This window comes from Coenobita brevimanus, chromosome 48 (genome assembly GCF_032717465.1).
Source record: "Coenobita brevimanus isolate Jiangsu-jjx chromosome 48, ASM3271746v2, whole genome shotgun sequence".
Classification (NCBI taxonomy): domain Eukaryota; kingdom Metazoa; phylum Arthropoda; class Malacostraca; order Decapoda; family Coenobitidae; genus Coenobita; species Coenobita brevimanus.
In genome coordinates this window covers 3,944,721-3,962,461 of record NC_137001.1, presented here as the reverse complement: position 1 = coordinate 3,962,461, position 17,741 = coordinate 3,944,721, and positions in this window count along the sequence as shown.

Here is a 17,741-nt window from a genome sequence, read left to right as displayed (position 1 = left end):
CCTCATCCACTGCTTCCCTTTGGCTGTGCGGTAGATGGTATGCGGGCACATAAACTGGATTTGTACCAGGGCACAAACCAATATGATGCTTCACCCTATCCGTCCTACCCAGCGCTTCTCCTGGAAGTGCTACTATGTCGGAAAATTCTCTAAGGAGGGCTAGGAGTCGTGTTTTATGGTCTACATTATCCGTGACCTGCACATATTGCTCCAGCTGTTTTTCATTAGCCAGACGTATGGGTTCCGACTGAGTCGTTGCTTGAGATGTAACAGCTGCCACACACGCATCGGTGGATTGTACTATTTTAACTACTTTTGCGTGTGGGCCCGAGCTTCCCCCGAACTAGCTTGGTTTCCCAGTTTCTTCCTGTTTTCAATGACAAAGGGGCAACAGTCCGTTTCATGAGGACAGTGCCCATGTATGACACACCATCTTTTCACCTCTGGCTTAACAGCCTTGGTCCTTTGCTGTGGAGAACTAGTAGCTGTATCTCTCCAGCCCGAAGTTTGCAAGGCTTTGCTAGCTTCTGCATAGCATATGCCTGCCTTCGCCAAAGCCTGACTTTCAGTACAGTTTCGATGCTGCTGTGCTATATCAGTAGCCAGATTAGTGGGTGCCATATTAGGTACAGGTATCTGCCACAAAGGGGGAGGGTTAGTCTGACTTTGCACGCCCATATTGTTGGTCATGCCCCAGGTATTTGGATAAGGGCCCTGGGTTTGCATGCCAATATTAGTATTCATGCCCTATTGATTAGGATTCTGAGTTCGCATGCCAATACCATCTGTGTTTATACCCCATGCATTTGAATAAGGAACAGAAAATAAATTCTGTCCAAAACCTTGTGGTGTACTGAAAACATCTGAAGTATACACAGGTATGTGAGTGGTTGTAGTACTATCACTAATGACTGGATTTTGCATATCCTGAGTGACCAAAGGTACTGTTGTAGTCTCAACTTCCACAGTCTCCTCACTAGGAATACCCTCATTAGCAAGACTAGTGGCCATTTTGGATCTAACTGATTGCTCTGGGACTGTTGAATAAGTATGACCAGAACGCAAATGCAAAACGTTCAAATCCTCATCCTGTCCTTCAGAAATATCCTCATCACCTTGATCCTCAATATGTCCTTCACTCATTTTATATGTCTGAGCACTTTTATTTGATGTATCAACCCACTCATAAAATGCTGAGTCTAGTGGGGTTGGCTGTCTCTATTTCCCCTAATTCTACGTCCCCACTTTTTCACTGTATCCATCCAACCTTGTCAGCAATATTCCCCTCCCATATACAGGAAGATAAACTGACATAAAAAAAGGATAGTTACGGTAAGTGACAGAGAACGGGACACATATAAAATACACAGAAAGTATATTTATTTCAAGGGAATTCTGAGAAACCTTTATTTCCACACATTAACTAACTAACGTGTGTTGATTCAAGTGTGTGTGTGTGTGTGTGTGTGGATTACTAATGCATGGACACTACCTAGATATGAAAGTCCAGGATGATGTTCCACATTCCACGTTCCACACTCCACCAGACTCCTCCAACCATACACGGCAGCCCGCTCGCTGTGGGAGTTAGCAAGCGACTGGTTCGCCCTGCAGCACGCCAGGCAGATGCCACAGACGCACCATACACAATCGTGGCACCTCTCGACCGCTCTCGCTCTCCCTCGGCTCGCTTCGGCCGTCCTTGCCTCTGGAGTTGCTAGAAGTCGCCAGTTGACCCACTCCTCACCGCACTGGCTTGAACTCTCCTTATCTCGGCTCTCACACACGAGAGCAAGATTCTTGCCAGTTTGCGTTTGAAGATGGAGATATCTCGCACACCACAGGGCGAGATAACTGCCAGTTTGTGCTTAAGATAGGAATCTCGCACTGGCAGAATAATGGGAGGAATTAATATTCACCACTCCAGTTTATCTGCTCCACTTAACTCACTGGTAATTAGTCCCCTTACAACAGTTGAGTAAGATTTTCTGTTTCACCTTCAGGAACGAGCGATTGCAAGGGTTACTGGTTCACAGCATAAATCCCTTTAGCACGTATCGTATCCCAGCACTGAGCACCAATTTAATGTATCGTCGCACCACTGGCCACCAATTTAATGTATCGGTACATGGCTAGCACTAAATATCGTGCCACCGCTAGCACCAATAAATATTATGTGTTCTGCTGTTATAGTATAACTAGACCACCGTGTGGGATCGACGACACTGTCTGTAGTACTCGTCAGCTACTCGCCGTCACTGCCTGACACTTTCCACCAAAGGTCCTCTGCCACGAGAAGGTGGAAGCTGGTCTGTTATTAAGTGGTAGCGTAAGGTGACAGAAACGAGCAGATTAAATCTCTCTTTATTGGGTACAGAATAATATAACTGCGACCCAAGAGATATGTAAGAGCGATACCACCTCCCTTGATAACTATAAAACGGCTTCTGACGCTGTACACTCACCGAGCCGACTAGGGCGCGGTGCTGAGGTCAGCTAAAAAGTGAGGTGCCGAGCATTTACATATACTCTGGGCTTATGCAAAAAGTAGAGATAAATGACAACTCTACTAGCACATTATACACCTCTATTAAATGGTATTAAGTACATTCACATATACCAACATAATAAATGGTTCCCCAGGACTTTACACTTACGCACTATTCAGATATCTTTTCACTTCTCCTAACCTTCATTTTATAATTGAAACAGGGTGGCTCTTGTGGTCTGCCATCCACCTTCTTCTATACCACAGCTAACAGCGAAATGATATTTGGATGTTCATCATTCACACTTCATTACACACTGTTAATTATGACAAAACAGCTTTAAAAATTTTTATGTAAAATGTATGATACTACAACTTCATATGGAAAAAGATGTTGACACCAGAACATCGCTCGGCCACACCATTGACGTCCTCGTCGACATTGTTGTCCTAACTACCGTGTAGCCTAACCAGAGTGTAGGGTAGCTAACTATTCAGGAACATCCACTTGCAATCCGCGAGTACGGACACATGGTCTCAGTGGGTTCCTTAATTGGCACCTTAAATAGTAGCCTAAACCACAAACACAGGACAAGACCACAATAAGTAGAAGACCAACGCCAGGACCAAAATAGGAAGGAGAAAGGTATGAAGGAAGATAGGACAGTACATAAGGCTCTAAATCAGTCCTGTTCAAGTGGGAGAAGAAGGTAAGCTCCTTTAATACATGAGACAGCCTGTTCACATTCAAGGAAGTAACATTGAATGAAGGTAAAAAGGGTCGTAACTGGGATGAGAAGTTCACTGACAAAGCTAGATGATGCTTGCTAGGGAGAACAGCTATCTCTTTACTGTGTAACTCACAAAAATCAGGTGCAACATAATACCCCTTTACTGTAAGGAATTGATTCTGCGAGGCACAAGTCACAGTTATGTCCTCTGTCTCAGGAAAGTAAAAGTACTGTTTCGCATGAATATGAGCATGGAAAACTGACTTCAACTGAATGGGTTGGAAGGTGCAACGTTGCAGAGCAGAGGAAGTATTTGTGTCCAACAAGGCCCTTTTACACTCCTACCTTTAATGGTACGAAGACAAAATGGAAAGCAGGACATACATGGAGATCAAGAAATGAGGCCTTACACTTCTCAAATTCATCCACAGTCGTTTCTGCTACATATTTCTTGTCATTTGAGACAACTAGCACCTCTGGACCCTCTTCAATAACAACAAGTGTATTATTAGCAGTAGCAAAAGGGAAGGAAATGAACCGCCATGCCTGGTATGTTACAGCATTCCTCATAGGTACCAATATCAGGATGCCTTCATGGGTCAACTGGGCCTCTAACAATGGGTAAATATTCCAGTTGACTCAGATCAAAGAGTGGCATAAGTCCGTGCTTCCACATAGCTATATCAAGTGCATTTGTTAGTATATTAGTAGGCAGCAATAAAGCATTAACCCTGTTCAAACTTGCATCGATTAAGCCGTCCACCATATTGGCTGCATGCTTCTCCAAAGCAGTGGTTGACTCGTCGAGAGCATGTAAGTACTCAGCGAATAACACCAAGTTAGCTAGGGTTGGTAGGTTAATTTGGATGTTGTTCACAAGCTCTACTAGATGGTTGGTAGTCCTAATTATCTCGTTAGCTTTGTTAGTGAACTCATCTAACTGTTTATACACATGCATGATTAATCTATTATTGGCTTTAGCGGCCAGTGTCAGGTCATGCATCTGTCTACCCAATTGCACTACATCCTTGTCTAATGCCGTGCCAAAGAGTTGTTGAGACAGGATTCCTAGAAGATCCACAAGTCCTCTCTTAGTACGTGCATGGACATGCTTGGAAAGATCAGAGTGTACGTTAGGTAAAGCAACATGCAAGTTAGTGAGCCTGTCGGTGAGCCTGTCTATATGCCTAGTCTGAAGCTCAACAATTCCATGCAAGGTTCGTTCCAATGCTTCAGTGTCAGAGTTCGTCAATCGTGGGTTTCGATTAAACATCTTTCCCACTTCCAACAGTTGCTGTCTGAGATTCGACAAGCCCTTGGAGACCTCCTTGACAATATCTGGCGTTTGGAGATAGCCTTCCATTGGATAGTAGACGCATACTGCATCTTCCACTACTACGACTTCTCCAAGTGGGCTCTTCAGTGCTCCTGGCATTAACGCAGTCATGTCCGTGTCCGACTTCTTTCCATAGGTCCACCCCAAGCAACGCACGAGGAGTATGAGCCACAGCCACATTTTTTTTTCTGCAAGAGAAGATACTCCCTTAATCACTCTTGTTGTGGGATCGTAGCTTGCTGCGATACTCTTGGTTAGGGACAGGTACGGACAACGACATAGACTGCGACGAAGACAGAGGGGACAACACATCAGACGCAGGGTTAGTTAGGCCTAGCTCTTGACTTACTAGTTTGATCCTATCAGCATGTACTACCTCCTGAGTTCCATTAGCTTCATCCTTTATTCTATAAATATTTCCACGTACTCGTTCCACAACGGTATATGGTCCGCGGAACTTAGGTCTGAGCTTGGAAATTCTCTCAGGGTTGTGGATCATGACCTTCTGGCCTGCCTGTAATGTCTTTTCTTGACTACCTTTGTGTTGTTTCGCCATCATCTCCGCTCTTGAGGCTTTTAATCTTTTCCTTACTTCACTGTGTATACGTTGGAATTTCAACAACTGTACCTTTGCGTAGTCTTCTTCGTTGTATACTGGAGTACGAGGTCCAGCCAACAAATCGTAGGGTAACACTTTCTCTTCTCCATAAAGGATATAATGAGGAGACTTCCTAGTTGATGAATATTCTGAGGAGTTGATGGTCGCCGCTACATGTGGTAACCAGTCTTCCCAGTTATCCTCTTGATTTGAGGTTATTACTGGTCTCAAGACTTCCAGTATCTTCCTGTTTGTTCTCTCCACCAGGCCATTGCTCTTAGGACTGTAAGGCGTTACAAAAACTTGCTTTACTCCATACATACGACAGATTTCTTGTAACACCTGGTTATGAAATTCACTGCCATTATCGCTGAGCAATACCTTGGGTGTAGAGTATGGACAGATCACTGAAGTCACAAAAGCGTGCGCCACCTCCTCTGAAGTTTTCGTCTGTAAAGGTGCTAAAACAGTGAATCATGAGAAATGGTCCACTGCCACCAGTACATAACTTGAACCTTGACGACTTCTCGGCAACGCTAAGAGATCAATGGAGACTGTATCCCAGGGTTTTTCCGGTAGAGGATACTCTAAGATGGGAGTCGGAAGTCCCGTCGTTCCTCGTATTTCCGTGCATTTGACACATTGACTGACGTGGGCTTCTATGTCCTTCCTCATGGTCGGCCAATAGTATTTCTTTCTCGCCTCCCGTATGCATCTATCGCGACCGGGATGACCTGCTTGAGGTACGTCATGAACTAACGGTAGCACGGCTTGCTGTAAGGTAGCAGGAACAACCAACTGATATGCAGTGTCCTTCCCTGGGGGTTGCTTATACAAAAGACCCTGTTGAAGATGGAAGTGAGTCATTGGTACTGGGAGTTCAGGTAGACAAGTCTCGTCGCCAGACTCCAAGGCATAGATGACTTGAGACCACATCGCATCATTACGCTGTTCCGCTTTTACTGTGTCTGAGGAATACTCAGCAAGAGCAACATCCTCGGCTATGGTAGCAGCAATGTTTCTGCTCAAAGCGTCGGCTACAACATTTTGACGGCCTGGTAAATATCTGACCTCTGGATCAGACTCCATTACCTTGCCAAACCAATGCGCAACCTTACCGTGCAAGTTTTTTCCTTTAAACTAGTCACGTATGGGTACATGGTCAGTTAAAACAATTATCCAGTAGCCAAAGATAATATCCCGGAAATGTCCTAACGCCCACACGACTGCTAATGTCTCCAAATGTGTTGTCGAATAGTTCTTCTCTGGGGGTCTTAGTGCCCTACTAGCATAGGCTATGGTATGTGTCTTTCCTTGCTCATCCTTCTGCTGTAACACCGCTCCCAGACCCAGACCTGAGGCGTCCGTGCACAGATAGAAAGGTTGAGTATAATCAGGAAACGCTAATACGGGTGTTTCTGACATGGCTTGTTTGAGCTCGTTGAAGCTTTTCTCTTCCGAGGGTCCCCATTTCCATGCAGCGTCCTTCTTAAGTAGCGTCGTTAAAGGTGATGCTATGATGGCATACCTGTGGACAAAACTCCTATAAAAGCCAGTGAGGCCTAGGAACGATCTTATCTGATCTTTGTTCTGTGGTGTAGGAAAACTTAACATTGGCCTTACCTTGTCCGGTACAGTCTTGATGCCATTACCATCAACTAGGTGTCCTAAAAATCTAATACTGGATTTCAGAAATTCACACTTAGCTTAATTTTCAGACCTGCGGATCTCAAGGTTTCCATCACTCGTTTTAACTTGTTAAAATGACTGTTAACATTGTACTCACGATGATTAGGTCATCTAGATATGCTAAGACGTCTTGCCCTAACATCTCGCCAAACAATTGGTTTATCATCCGCTGAAATGTTTAAGGAGCATTACTCAGTCCAAAAGGCATCCGGAGAAATTCAAAGTGCCCACTGTGAGTGCTAAAAGCAGTAATGGGACGCGACTCTTCGGCCAGCTCCACCTGCCAATACCCTGACGCTAGATCCAGACAAGTAAACACAGTATTTCCCTTACCTAATGACTGAAGTAAGTCTCGCAGATGCGGAATCGGGTAACAATCCGGTACAGTTACCTTGTTCACTTGCCGAAAATCCACAACAGGTCTCACACCACCGTCCTTCTTAGGCACTAGAAAGAGTGGTGCATTCCAAGGCGAGGAGGAAGGCTGGATAACTTCATCACGAAGCATCCTTTCAACTTCCTCATCCACTGCTTCCCTTTGGCTGTGCGGTAGATGGTATGCGGGCACATAAACTGGATTTGTACCAGGGCACAAACCAATATGATGCTTCACCCTATCCGTCCTACCCAGCGCTTCTCCTGGAAGTGCTACTATGTCGGAAAATTCTCTAAGGAGGGCTAGGAGTCGTGTTTTATGGTCTACATTATCCGTGACCTGCACATATTGCTCCAGCTGTTTTTCATTAGCCAGACGTATGGGTTCCGACTGAGTCGTTGCTTGAGATGTAACAGCTGCCACACACGCATCGGTGGATTGTACTATTTTAACTACTTTTGCGTGTGGGCCCGAGCTTCCCCCGAACTAGCTTGGTTTCCCAGTTTCTTCCTGTTTTCAATGACAAAGGGGCAACAGTCCGTTTCATGAGGACAGTGCCCATGTATGACACACCATCTTTTCACCTCTGGCTTAACAGCCTTGGTCCTTTGCTGTGGAGAACTAGTAGCTGTATCTCTCCAGCCCGAAGTTTGCAAGGCTTTGCTAGCTTCTGCATAGCATATGCCTGCCTTCGCCAAAGCCTGACTTTCAGTACAGTTTCGATGCTGCTGTGCTATATCAGTAGCCAGATTAGTGGGTGCCATATTAGGTACAGGTATCTGCCACAAAGGGGAGGGTTAGTCTGACTTTGCACGCCCATATTGTTGGTCATGCCCCAGGTATTTGGATAAGGGCCCTGGGTTTGCATGCCAATATTAGTATTCATGCCCTATTGATTAGGATTCTGAGTTCGCATGCCAATACCATCTGTGTTTATACCCCATGCATTTGAATAAGGAACAGAAAATAAATTCTGTCCAAAACCTTGTGGTGTACTGAAAACATCTGAAGTATACACAGGTATGTGAGTGGTTGTAGTACTATCACTAATGACTGGATTTTGCATATCCTGAGTGACCAAAGGTACTGTTGTAGTCTCAACTTCCACAGTCTCCTCACTAGGAATACCCTCATTAGCAAGACTAGTGGCCATTTTGGATCTAACTGATTGCTCTGGGACTGTTGAATAAGTATGACCAGAACGCAAATGCAAAACGTTCAAATCCTCATCCTGTCCTTCAGAAATATCCTCATCACCTTGATCCTCAATATGTCCTTCACTCATTTTATATGTCTGAGCACTTTTATTTGATGTATCAACCCACTCATAAAATGCTGAGTCTAGTGGGGTTGGCTGTCTCTATTTCCCCTAATTCTACGTCCCCACTTTTTCACTGTATCCATCCAACCTTGTCAGCAATATTCCCCTCCCATATACAGGAAGATAAACTGACATAAAAAAAGGATAGTTACGGTAAGTGACAGAGAACGGGACACATATAAAATACACAGAAAGTATATTTATTTCAAGGGAATTCTGAGAAACCTTTATTTCCACACATTAACTAACTAACGTGTGTTGATTCAAGTGTGTGTGTGTGTGTGTGTGTGGATTACTAATGCATGGACACTACCTAGATATGAAAGTCCAGGATGATGTTCCACATTCCACGTTCCACACTCCACCAGACTCCTCCAACCATACACGGCAGCCCGCTCGCTGTGGGAGTTAGCAAGCGACTGGTTCGCCCTGCAGCACGCCAGGCAGATGCCACAGACGCACCATACACAATCGTGGCACCTCTCGACCGCTCTCGCTCTCCCTCGGCTCGCTTCGGCCGTCCTTGCCTCTGGAGTTGCTAGAAGTCGCCAGTTGACCCACTCCTCACCGCACTGGCTTGAACTCTCCTTATCTCGGCTCTCACACACGAGAGCAAGATTCTTGCCAGTTTGCGTTTGAAGATGGAGATATCTCGCACACCACAGGGCGAGATAACTGCCAGTTTGTGCTTAAGATAGGAATCTCGCACTGGCAGAATAATGGGAGGAATTAATATTCACCACTCCAGTTTATCTGCTCCACTTAACTCACTGGTAATTAGTCCCCTTACAACAGTTGAGTAAGATTTTCTGTTTCACCTTCAGGAACGAGCGATTGCAAGGGTTACTGGTTCACAGCATAAATCCCTTTAGCACGTATCGTATCCCAGCACTGAGCACCAATTTAATGTATCGTCGCACCACTGGCCACCAATTTAATGTATCGGTACATGGCTAGCACTAAATATCGTGCCACCGCTAGCACCAATAAATATTATGTGTTCTGCTGTTATAGTATAACTAGACCACCGTGTGGGATCGACGACACTGTCTGTAGTACTCGTCAGCTACTCGCCGTCACTGCCTGACACTTTCCACCAAAGGTCCTCTGCCACGAGAAGGTGGAAGCTGGTCTGTTATTAAGTGGTAGCGTAAGGTGACAGAAACGAGCAGATTAAATCTCTCTTTATTGGGTACAGAATAATATAACTGCGACCCGAGAGATATGTAAGAGCGATACCACCTCCCTTGATAACTATAAAACGGCTTCTGACGCTGTACACTCACCGAGCCGACTAGGGCGCGGTGCTGAGGTCAGCTAAAAAGTGAGGTGCCGAGCATTTACATATACTCTGGGCTTATGCAAAAAGTAGAGATAAATGACAACTCTACTAGCACATTATACACCTCTATTAAATGGTATTAAGTACATTCACATATACCAACATAATAAATGGTTCCCCAGGACTTTACACTTACGCACTATTCAGATATCTTTTCACTTCTCCTAACCTTCATTTTATAATTGAAACAGGGTGGCTCTTGTGGTCTGCCATCCACCTTCTTCTATACCACAGCTAACAGCGAAATGATATTTGGATGTTCATCATTCACACTTCATTACACACTGTTAATTATGACAAAACAGCTTTAAAAATTTTTATGTAAAATGTATGATACTACAACTTCATATGGAAAAAGATGTTGACACCAGAACATCGCTCGGCCACACCATTGACGTCCTCGTCGACATTGTTGTCCTAACTACCGTGTAGCCTAACCAGAGTGTAGGGTAGCTAACTATTCAGGAACATCCACTTGCAATCCGCGAGTACGGACACATGGTCTCAGTGGGTTCCTTAATTGGCGCCTTAAATAGTAGCCTAAACCACAAACACAGGACAAGACCACAATAAGTAGAAGACCAACGCCAGGACCAAAATAGGAAGGAGAAAGGTATGAAGGAAGATAGGACAGTACATAAGGCTCTAAATCAGTCCTGTTCAAGTGGGAGAAGAAGGTAAGCTCCTTTAATACATGAGACAGCCTGTTCACATTCAAGGAAGTAACATTGAATGAAGGTAAAAAGGGTCGTAACTGGGATGAGAAGTTCACTGACAAAGCTAGATGATGCTTGCTAGGGAGAACAGCTATCTCTTTACTGTGTAACTCACAAAAATCAGGTGCAACATAATACCCCTTTACTGTAAGGAATTGATTCTGCGAGGCACAAGTCACAGTTACATCCTCTGTCTCAGGAAAGTAAAAGTACTGTTTCGCATGAATATGAGCATGGAAAACTGACTTCAACTGAATGGGTTGGAAGGTGCAACGTTGCAGAGCAGAGGAAGTATTTGTGTCCAACAAGGCCCTTTTACACTCCTACCTTTAATGGTACGAAGACAAAATGGAAAGCAGGACATACATGGAGATCAAGAAATGAGGCCTTACACTTCTCAAATTCATCCACAGTCGTTTCTGCTACATATTTCTTGTCATTTGAGACAACTAGCACCTCTGGACCCTCTTCAATAACAACAAGTGTATTATTAGCAGTAGCAAAAGGGAAGGAAATGAACCGCCATGCCTGGTATGTTACAGCATTCCTCATAGGTACCAATATCAGGATGCCTTCATGGGTCAACTGGGCCTCTAACAATGGGTAAATATTCCAGTTGACTCAGATCAAAGAGTGGCATAAGTCCGTGCTTCCACATAGCTATATCAAGTGCATTTGTTAGTATATTAGTAGGCAGCAATAAAGCATTAACCCTGTTCAAACTTGCATCGATTAAGCCGTCCACCATATTGGCTGCATGCTTCTCCAAAGCAGTGGTTGACTCGTCGAGAGCATGTAAGTACTCAGCGAATAACACCAAGTTAGCTAGGGTTGGTAGGTTAATTTGGATGTTGTTCACAAGCTCTACTAGATGGTTGGTAGTCCTAATTATCTCGTTAGCTTTGTTAGTGAACTCATCTAACTGTTTATACACATGCATGATTAATCTATTATTGGCTTTAGCGGCCAGTGTCAGGTCATGCATCTGTCTACCCAATTGCACTACATCCTTGTCTAATGCCGTGCCAAAGAGTTGTTGAGACAGGATTCCTAGAAAATCCACAAGTCCTCTCTTAGTACGTGCATGGACATGCTTGGAAAGATCAGAGTGTACGTTAGGTAAAGCAACATGCAAGTTAGTGAGCCTGTCGGTGAGCCTGTCTATATGCCTAGTCTGAAGCTCAACAATTCCATGCAAGGTTCGTTCCAATGCTTCAGTGTCAGAGTTCGTCAATCGTGGGTTTCGATTAAACATCTTTCCCACTTCCAACAGTTGCTGTCTGAGATTCGACAAGCCCTTGGAGACCTCCTTGACAATATCTGGCGTTTGGAGATAGCCTTCCATTGGATAGTAGACGCATACTGCATCTTCCACTACTACGACTTCTCCAAGTGGGCTCTTCAGTGCTCCTGGCATTAACGCAGTCATGTCCGTGTCCGACTTCTTTCCATAGGTCCACCCCAAGCAACGCACGAGGAGTATGAGCCACAGCCACATTTTTTTCTGCAAGAGAAGATACTCCCTTAATCACTCTTGTTGTGGGATCGTAGCTTGCTGCGATACTCTTGGTTAGGGACAGGTACGGACAACGACATAGACTGCGACGAAGACAGAGGGGACAACACATCAGACGCAGGGTTAGTTAGGCCTAGCTCTTGACTTACTAGTTTGATCCTATCAGCATGTACTACCTCCTGAGTTCCATTAGCTTCATCCTTTATTCTATAAATATTTCCACGTACTCGTTCCACAACGGTATATGGTCCGCGGAACTTAGGTCTGAGCTTGGAAATTCTCTCAGGGTTGTGGATCATGACCTTCTGGCCTGCCTGTAATGTCTTTTCTTGACTACCTTTGTGTTGTTTCGCCATCATCTCCGCTCTTGAGGCTTTTAATCTTTTCCTTACTTCACTGTGTATACGTTGGAATTTCAACAACTGTACCTTTGCGTAGTCTTCTTCGTTGTATACTGGAGTACGAGGTCCAGCCAACAAATCGTAGGGTAACACTTTCTCTTCTCCATAAAGGATATAATGAGGAGACTTCCTAGTTGATGAATTTTCTGAGGAGTTGATGGTCGCCGCTACATGTGGTAACCAGTCTTCCCAGTTATCCTCTTGATTTGAGGTTATTACTGGTCTCAAGACTTCCAGTATCTTCCTGTTTGTTCTCTCCACCAGGCCATTGCTCTTAGGACTGTAAGGCGTTACAAAAACTTGCTTTACTCCATACATACGACAGATTTCTTGTAACACCTGGTTATGAAATTCACTGCCATTATCGCTGAGCAATACCTTGGGTGTAGAGTATGGACAGATCACTGAAGTCACAAAAGCGTGCGCCACCTCCTCTGAAGTTTTCGTCTGTAAAGGTGCTAAAACAGTGAATCATGAGAAATGGTCCACTGCCACCAGTACATAACTTGAACCTTGACGACTTCTCGGCAACGCTAAGAGATCAATGGAGACTGTATCCCAGGGTTTTTCCGGTAGAGGATACTCTAAGATGGGAGTCGGAAGTCCCGTCGTTCCTCGTATTTCCGTGCATTTGACACATTGACTGACGTGGGCTTCTATGTCCTTCCTCATGGTCGGCCAATAGTATTTCTTTCTCGCCTCCCGTATGCATCTATCGCGACCGGGATGACCTGCTTGAGGTACGTCATGAACTAACGGTAGCACGGCTTGCTGTAAGGTAGCAGGAACAACCAACTGATATGCAGTGTCCTTCCCTGGGGTTGCTTATACAAAAGACCCTGTTGAAGATGGAAGTGAGTCATTGGTACTGGGAGTTCAGGTAGACAAGTCTCGTCGCCAGACTCCAAGGCATAGATGACTTGAGACCACATCGCATCATTACGCTGTTCCGCTTTTACTGTGTCTGAGGAATACTCAGCAAGAGCAACATCCTCGGCTATGGTAGCAGCAATGTTTCTGCTCAAAGCGTCGGCTACAACATTTTGACGGCCTGGTAAATATCTGACCTCTGGATCAGACTCCATTACCTTGCCAAACCAATGCGCAACCTTACCGTGCAAGTTTTTTCCTTTAAACTAGTCACGTATGGGTACATGGTCAGTTAAAACAATTATCCAGTAGCCAAAGATAATATCCCGGAAATGTCCTAACGCCCACACGACTGCTAATGTCTCCAAATGTGTTGTCGAATAGTTCTTCTCTGGGGGTCTTAGTGCCCTACTAGCATAGGCTATGGTATGTGTCTTTCCTTGCTCATCCTTCTGCTGTAACACCGCTCCCAGACCCAGACCTGAGGCGTCCGTGCACAGATAGAAAGGTTGAGTATAATCAGGAAACGCTAATACGGGTGTTTCTGACATGGCTTGTTTGAGCTCGTTGAAGCTTTTCTCTTCCGAGGGTCCCCATTTCCATGCAGCGTCCTTCTTAAGTAGCGTCGTTAAAGGTGATGCTATGATGGCATACCTGTGGACAAAACTCCTATAAAAGCCAGTGAGGCCTAGGAACGATCTTATCTGATCTTTGTTCTGTGGTGTAGGAAAACTTAACATTGGCCTTACCTTGTCCGGTACAGTCTTGATGCCATTACCATCAACTAGGTGTCCTAAAAATCTAATACTGGATTTCAGAAATTCACACTTAGCTTAATTTTCAGACCTGCGGATCTCAAGGTTTCCATCACTCGTTTTAACTTGTTAAAATGACTGTTAACATTGTACTCACGATGATTAGGTCATCTAGATATGCTAAGACGTCTTGCCCTAACATCTCGCCAAACAATTGGTTTATCATCCGCTGAAATGTTTAAGGAGCATTACTCAGTCCAAAAGGCATCCGGAGAAATTCAAAGTGCCCACTGTGAGTGCTAAAAGCAGTAATGGGACGCGACTCTTCGGCCAGCTCCACCTGCCAATACCCTGACGCTAGATCCAGACAAGTAAACACAGTATTTCCCTTACCTAATGACTGAAGTAAGTCTCGCAGATGCGGAATCGGGTAACAATCCGGTACAGTTACCTTGTTCACTTGCCGAAAATCCACAACAGGTCTCACACCACCGTCCTTCTTAGGCACTAGAAAGAGTGGTGCATTCCAAGGCGAGGAGGAAGGCTGGATAACTTCATCACGAAGCATCCTTTCAACTTCCTCATCCACTGCTTCCCTTTGGCTGTGCGGTAGATGGTATGCGGGCACATAAACTGGATTTGTACCAGGGCACAAACCAATATGATGCTTCACCCTATCCGTCCTACCCAGCGCTTCTCCTGGAAGTGCTACTATGTCGGAAAATTCTCTAAGGAGGGCTAGGAGTCGTGTTTTATGGTCTACATTATCCGTGACCTGCACATATTGCTCCAGCTGTTTTTCATTAGCCAGACGTATGGGTTCCGACTGAGTCGTTGCTTGAGATGTAACAGCTGCCACACACGCATCGGTGGATTGTACTATTTTAACTACTTTTGCGTGTGGGCCCGAGCTTCCCCCGAACTAGCTTGGTTTCCCAGTTTCTTCCTGTTTTCAATGACAAAGGGGCAACAGTCCGTTTCATGAGGACAGTGCCCATGTATGACACACCATCTTTTCACCTCTGGCTTAACAGCCTTGGTCCTTTGCTGTGGAGAACTAGTAGCTGTATCTCTCCAGCCCGAAGTTTGCAAGGCTTTGCTAGCTTCTGCATAGCATATGCCTGCCTTCGCCAAAGCCTGACTTTCAGTACAGTTTCGATGCTGCTGTGCTATATCAGTAGCCAGATTAGTGGGTGCCATATTAGGTACAGGTATCTGCCACAAAGGGGGAGGGTTAGTCTGACTTTGCACGCCCATATTGTTGGTCATGCCCCAGGTATTTGGATAAGGGCCCTGGGTTTGCATGCCAATATTAGTATTCATGCCCTATTGATTAGGATTCTGAGTTCGCATGCCAATACCATCTGTGTTTATACCCCATGCATTTGAATAAGGAACAGAAAATAAATTCTGTCCAAAACCTTGTGGTGTACTGAAAACATCTGAAGTATACACAGGTATGTGAGTGGTTGTAGTACTATCACTAATGACTGGATTTTGCATATCCTGAGTGACCAAAGGTACTGTTGTAGTCTCAACTTCCACAGTCTCCTCACTAGGAATACCCTCATTAGCAAGACTAGTGGCCATTTTGGATCTAACTGATTGCTCTGGGACTGTTGAATAAGTATGACCAGAACGCAAATGCAAAACGTTCAAATCCTCATCCTGTCCTTCAGAAATATCCTCATCACCTTGATCCTCAATATGTCCTTCACTCATTTTATATGTCTGAGCACTTTTATTTGATGTATCAACCCACTCATAAAATGCTGAGTCTAGTGGGGTTGGCTGTCTCTATTTCCCCTAATTCTACGTCCCCACTTTTTCACTGTATCCATCCAACCTTGTCAGCAATATTCCCCTCCCATATACAGGAAGATAAACTGACATAAAAAAAGGATAGTTACGGTAAGTGACAGAGAACGGGACACATATAAAATACACAGAAAGTATATTTATTTCAAGGGAATTCTGAGAAACCTTTATTTCCACACATTAACTAACTAACGTGTGTTGATTCAAGTGTGTGTGTGTGTGTGTGTGTGGATTACTAATGCATGGACACTACCTAGATATGAAAGTCCAGGATGATGTTCCACATTCCACGTTCCACACTCCACCAGACTCCTCCAACCATACACGGCAGCCCGCTCGCTGTGGGAGTTAGCAAGCGACTGGTTCGCCCTGCAGCACGCCAGGCAGATGCCACAGACGCACCATACACAATCGTGGCACCTCTCGACCGCTCTCGCTCTCCCTCGGCTCGCTTCGGCCGTCCTTGCCTCTGGAGTTGCTAGAAGTCGCCAGTTGACCCACTCCTCACCGCACTGGCTTGAACTCTCCTTATCTCGGCTCTCACACACGAGAGCAAGATTCTTGCCAGTTTGCGTTTGAAGATGGAGATATCTCGCACACCACAGGGCGAGATAACTGCCAGTTTGTGCTTAAGATAGGAATCTCGCACTGGCAGAATAATGGGAGGAATTAATATTCACCACTCCAGTTTATCTGCTCCACTTAACTCACTGGTAATTAGTCCCCTTACAACAGTTGAGTAAGATTTTCTGTTTCACCTTCAGGAACGAGCGATTGCAAGGGTTACTGGTTCACAGCATAAATCCCTTTAGCACGTATCGTATCCCAGCACTGAGCACCAATTTAATGTATCGTCGCACCACTGGCCACCAATTTAATGTATCGGTACATGGCTAGCACTAAATATCGTGCCACCGCTAGCACCAATAAATATTATGTGTTCTGCTGTTATAGTATAACTAGACCACCGTGTGGGATCGACGACACTGTCTGTAGTACTCGTCAGCTACTCGCCGTCACTGCCTGACACTTTCCACCAAAGGTCCTCTGCCACGAGAAGGTGGAAGCTGGTCTGTTATTAAGTGGTAGCGTAAGGTGACAGAAACGAGCAGATTAAATCTCTCTTTATTGGGTACAGAATAATATAACTGCGACCCAAGAGATATGTAAGAGCGATACCACCTCCCTTGATAACTATAAAACGGCTTCTGACGCTGTACACTCACCGAGCCGACTAGGGCGCGGTGCTGAGGTCAGCTAAAAAGTGAGGTGCCGAGCATTTACATATACTCTGGGCTTATGCAAAAAGTAGAGATAAATGACAACTCTACTAGCACATTATACACCTCTATTAAATGGTATTAAGTACATTCACATATACCAACATAATAAATGGTTCCCCAGGACTTTACACTTACGCACTATTCAGATATCTTTTCACTTCTCCTAACCTTCATTTTATAATTGAAACAGGGTGGCTCTTGTGGTCTGCCATCCACCTTCTTCTATACCACAGCTAACAGCGAAATGATATTTGGATGTTCATCATTCACACTTCATTACACACTGTTAATTATGACAAAACAGCTTTAAAAATTTTTATGTAAAATGTATGATACTACAACTTCATATGGAAAAAGATGTTGACACCAGAACATCGCTCGGCCACACCATTGACGTCCTCGTCGACATTGTTGTCCTAACTACCGTGTAGCCTAACCAGAGTGTAGGGTAGCTAACTATTCAGGAACATCCACTTGCAATCCGCGAGTACGGACACATGG